Here is a 6,013-nt window from a genome sequence, read left to right as displayed (position 1 = left end):
TCTCTAGTAGTGAGTGAAAAAAGTAAGATGATACAAAATTAAATTTTTATTGTTATCTCAATGATTTAAAACACATAAAAATATTGGAATGATATATTCTAGTGATTGCCTCTGAGGAACAGATTATCTTTCACTTTGCTAGACCTTTAGATGTTTACACACTAAGGATTCTTATGTATAGGCATATCCATTGTGAAACCCTCTCTCTACTAAAACTACAAAAATAACCTGGGTGTGGTGACACGCACCTGTAGTCCCAGCTCCTCTGGAGGCTGAGCAGGAGAATCACTTGAACCCAGGAGGCAGAGGTTGCAGTGAGCTGAGACTGAGCTATTGCACGTCAGCCTGGGTGATGACAGAGCAAGATTTTGTCTCCAAAAAAAAAAAAAAAAAAAAAAAATCTTTGGGAAATGAACGATCTACCCTATATTATGCTCTATGCTGTGTCCTATCTGAATGGAATCAGAAAACTTCAAAGTGCTCTCTGGGAAGAAAAATGGTTCCAGGATCAAACTTGTTTAGAAAACACTGAACTTAGTAGAGTTAAACAAGTCTGCTAATATGTGTACAATTGCCACCATATAGCCACAGCAATATTTTTGAAATAGAAATAGGATCAGGTCACTCTTTGACTTCAATGCATTCCCAGTGTACTTAGAGTCAAATCTGAATCCTGTGTGGTGACTTTGACTGCCCTATGTGGTAGATCCCTCAGCCTCTTCAGTCTCATTTTGCAAGCCTCCCCTTTGCTCCTAATCTCTTGATAGATATGTCTTCTTGATTCTTGAGCAGGTTAAGTCCTTTTCTGTCTCCAGGATTTTGTTTCTCCTTTGTGTTCTGCCTGGAGCAATACATTCTTATTCTTTAGGTCTCCAAGAGGCCCTTCTTGACCACTCCATCCGAAGAAGACCCCTCACGACCTGGTTTATTTTCCTCCAACGAACTCACAATTCAAATGCAAAGTTGCCGAGTGCATTGGAAAGGGTAGACATTTTGTCTTGTGTTGCTTATAACCGAATACCTGAAACTGGATATTTTATAAAGAAAAGGCATTTATTTCTCATAGTTATGGAGACTGAGACATCCAAGATCGAGGGCTGCATCAGGTGAGGGTTTTCTTGCTGGTGGGGACTCTGCAGAGATCCGAGGAGGTGCAGGGCATCACACAGCGACTGGGCTAAGCATGCCAGCTCAGGTCTCTCTTCCTCTTCTTGTAAAGCCCACAGTTGCACTCCCATGATAACCCATTAACCCATCAATCCATTAGCCTATTAATCTATTTAGGGGAGTAGAGTCCTTATGACCCACTCATCTCTTAAAGGCTCCACCTCTCAATATTGTTACATTGGGAATTAAATTTCAACATGAGTTTTGGAGCAGATAAATATTCAAACCATAGTAGCTTATTTTCCAGATTTGCTTCAAATCTCTACTGTCAAAGACAATTGGTCTTCATTTGTCAAGCCAATAATCCCTTTGTGTTTTCAGTTATAACTTAATGCATTCTAAAATTAACTGGGTTTGGAATATTCATGATGCCATTATGAATATCTACAATAAGAGAAGACAATTGCATCAAACCAACTAGCTATGTGATCTCTATTGTATCAAATGGCTCATTCACTAATTCCCCATCCCCCACAGCCCCTGTGAATTCACTAAATGAAACCATAGTATTGATTGGTGGAATTTCTTTGGAATTTAATAAGAACATTAGATTTTTTCCTGAACTGGGGAGTTTGAATGGGCTGAGCTGGAGCACTGTGCAGCCACAACCCAAGTGCTGCCCTTTCATAAGTCAGACCTGTAACATTACCTTCATTTGAAAGTCCTTGAATGTGCTTTCATCAGCTCTGTAAGTAAACTTTAGCCCATCAACCAACTAGTTGGTGCCAACCATATGGGAATCTCTGGGGGGTTATACAGTGGCACATGCTCCTGGTCATCCACTCAGTTATTTGTGTACTCCTTGGAGGAACAGGTCAAGAGGATAGGATGTTAGAACTTGAAAAGCCCTTGGAGATCCCAGAGCCTCCCCCTCGACTTTGCAGATGGAGGAACTGAGGTCCAGAGATGTGTGAAGAAGGGCGGTGGAAAGGACATGAAGTCAGAGCTGCTGAAACACGGGTCTCTTGATTTTTTGTCTAGAGACCCTTTGTATTAGTCTTTTTTCATACTGCTATGAAGAATTGCCAGAGACTGAGTAATTTACAAAGGACAAAGGTTTAATTGATTCACAGTTCAGCGTGGCTGGGGAGGCCTCAGGAAACTTACAATCATGGTGGAAGGTGACGGGGAAGCAATGCACCTTCTTCACAAAGCAGCAGGGAGGAGAATTGCCAAGTGAAGGGGGAAGAGCCCCATATAAAACCATCAGATCTTGTGGGAACTCACTCATTATCACAAAAACAGCACGGGGGAATCACCCCCACAATTCAATTACCTCCACTTGGCCCTTCCCTTGACACATGGGGATTACAGTGTTTACAATTCAAGATGAGATTTGGGTGGGGACGCAAAGCCTAACCATGTCACTCTTCCACTACAACGCAGTCATACGACCAGAAATTAATACTCAGTACAACAGTGAGGGCAAGGCCACAGTGCATGCATAATCAGCAGTCAAGCAAGAGGCCCAGAGGATGAGGGCCAAGCAGTGGAGCAGTCAGTGCCCTACCATGACTAGGAGCAGGCAAGTGGCTTGGTGAGATCAGGAAGGCTACGCTTGCAAAGTGGAATTGAATCCAGAGGAGAAACAAGAAACCAGGGCATAACTGGTGGGGGGATTTCAGGGAGGGTCTCAAAGAACCAAGGAAAAACGTGAATGCATTCCTGATGCTCAGGGATCCATCATTGCTTTCTGTAGGCCCTGGACCTGCATTCTGTCCCACAAACCTTGAACAGCTTCTTATTTTTATTTATTTTTTATTTTTTTGAGACAGTGTCTCACTTTGTCACCCAGGCTGGGGTGCAGTGGTATGATCGTGGCTCTCTGCAGCCGTAACCTCCTGGGCTCAAGCAGTCCTCTCACCTCAGCCCCTGAGTAGCTGGGACTACAGGTGTGAACCACCATGTCCAGCTATTTATTTTTATTTTTATTTTTTTGTTGATATGGGGTCTCACTATGTTGCCCAGGCTGGTCTGAACTCCTGGGCTTAAGCTATCCTTCTGCCTCAGCCTCCCAAAGTGCTAGGATTCCAGGCCTGAGCCCCTGCCCCTGGGCTTTTTCCTTTGTAAAGCAGGTAAACATTCCCTCCATGCATATGCCATGTTCTGTTTATTCGTTCATTCATTGATGGACATCTGCAGTGCTTCCACCTTTGGCTACTGTGCATATTGCTGCTATGAACATGGGCACATCATTATCTGGGACCTTGCTTTCAATTCTTTTCGGTGTGCACTCTTAAACATTCTTTTGTACGGGTTCACACTGTAAATTCTCCCCCTAAGGAGAAACTCACAGTCATACTGACTTCTCCCAATTCACAAAGTAAAGCAGAAGTGCCTCACACTGATTGGGGTGAGCAACTCTCCAGGGTTTACATGGGGCTAACGGTTTTACTCCTCCCTTAGAAGTGCAGGAGGCCAGAGGACCTTTTCCCCTGATGACCGTCAAGAGTGCACGTTACTACAAGCTACAGGGCAGTAATGGGAACTCTGGGCTGAATGTTATGGTTGCCCTCTGCCACCTCCCTCCTAAATGGTTGTAAAAATGGGGGAGTGTGTGGGTGAGGGATGATTGTTACCTTAATTATTTTAAAGTCTTGAGAAATTAATCAGTGTCCTGATGATTGTTTACACTGGGCCATACAAGGACTGACGGCAGCACAGCGAGCTCGTCCAGCTGTTCCCAGATGTTGAAAGGAGCCATCAGGAAAATCGAGGAGGCTCATGAACAGTGAAGCTGAGAATATTTTCTTAATGATGTGTAACTAGTAAAAAATGAACTATTTGGTTTCTACCCTAAATTTAGTTTAATCCATGACCTTTATTTTCTCAGAAATGAGGGAGTCTGTGACTACTGGACCCCTTCAAAAATGGTAGCCTTCTCCCTGGATGCAATGAGGGTTTCCTTTAACTGAAAAATATGGCCATGATACAAAGGCATAGATTCTCAGAGACCTGCTTTATTTAGCCATGCAAACAACTTGTTAATAGCACCTAATTGTTTCATAAAAATCAGAAGACGTAAGTTTGCCATCAAATTTGGTTTTATTGATTCCGCTCATAGACTTGTTTATTGTAATAATTTCATACTACTTATGAGAAGAGGGTTCACTACACGCTGTTAGCCCCAGATGAGGCACAGTGAGAATTTAGTCACTCATCCACCTGTTCAAAGGATATTGATCAAAAACCCACTAGGAACCACAGGTCTCAGTTGGGCTTACCTCTAAGCGGAGCCTGAGGAAAGGAATGGGGGTTCAGGTAGTTTATTTGTGAGATCACCCCAGGATGCAGGAATGAGAGAGGAGAAAAGTGAGGCAAGGAAGGGTGGAGAGCCCACGAAGGTCGTGTTAAGGAAGAGGTCTCCATCCTGCTGCGGACACTCTGAGAAAACATGTGGAGCATCTGAGAATGGTCCATGAAGAGGATGGGGTGGGGTGGGGCATTTCCTCCTGCCGCTCATTGGTTGAGATGAACCCCTGGAGACATTGATGTATCTGCATATCTCTAGCAAACTCCTAAATAGAAAGAAGCAGAGACTTGAGGTAGGAGGCCATCGGTTTGCTGGCACCTGTCCTCCTTTCCCGCAGGTGAACCCAAAGGTGGGGCATGATGACACGGAGCTGGGCATTGCTGGCATCTGCTATCCCATATGTGGTGCTGATGCTAGGGATAGAGGGAAGCACAAAACAGATACCACCTCTGCTCTCATGCATGAGAGAAGACAGGCTCTAAACAAAGAAGCACATGTGAGTGTCTTATTGTGATGAATGCCATACGGGAAATGTCCAAGGTATATGCATTAAGGGGAGTCTGACCAAGTCTGGAGATTGAGATTATTTCTAATTCAAAATAAATGAAGTCTTAATTTGTATGATTCACAAAGTATTTAATTGTATGCTGTAAGAAAACTGTAAAATTTGGTGTTGTGATTAATTCCTATAAATTTTTGTGCTCATCCTGATTATCCAAGAATATAGAGTACCAGGTGACAATCGCATTCTGGAACCTTTGGGAGGTCCTGGTAGCCTGAGAGTGTGGCTAGGTTGTTCTGATTGAACTGATTGAGCAGGTATGATGGAGTGGTTTATGTATGAAAGCATTTAGAAATAATATGTATTTACTAAATGTAAGAATAATAATCTGTCTCTTGCAAAATCATACACACACACATATACACCTCCTGTAAATGTTAGAAACATGTATGTATTTGTGTATACATACATGCATATGTATATATACTTCTTATAGTCAAAATTACACCAAACATACAGGTTTACATCTTATTTTTAGTTGATATTATTTTTAAAGGATTATAATTTTTATGATACTTTTGATGAGCAAATATAGAATGTGGTATATTCTATAGCATGAATATACCATAATTTGCTTTTATGTCCAATTCTATTATTAGAATGTAAATTGCTTCCAGGTTCATGTAATTATAATCAGTGCTTCAATGGATATCTTGAGCATAAACCTGGGTCTGAATTTTGGAAAATTTTTTGGTATAGATTTATAAAATTCCAATTTCTAGGTCAAACAGAATAAAATTTTTAAGGGTTTTAATAAGTGTTATCAAATTACTTTTCAGAAAAGATGAAGTAGGGATACAAATTTTTTAAAAAATTACGTGATCATTTGGGCTCTATTGATTAATCTTTTTGTTAAAACAATCAATCCGGTTTTATGTTCAGGGTTTTTAAATGCTTTTATTTTCATTATTGGGAAAAGAGAGAATGAAAAATATTGCCTGAGCCCTATCCCATCAGATAGAATGCCAATGTTTTTATATAGATGTAACTAAAAGATACTATAATTTTCTTTTTCTTTTTTTTTTTTTTTT

This window comes from Colobus angolensis, unplaced genomic scaffold (assembly GCF_000951035.1).
Source record: "Colobus angolensis palliatus isolate OR3802 unplaced genomic scaffold, Cang.pa_1.0 Scaffold125, whole genome shotgun sequence".
NCBI classification, from domain to species: Eukaryota; Metazoa; Chordata; class Mammalia; order Primates; family Cercopithecidae; genus Colobus; species Colobus angolensis.
The sequence above is the reverse complement of the archived record's forward strand: the minus strand, read 5'-3'. Positions refer to the sequence as shown.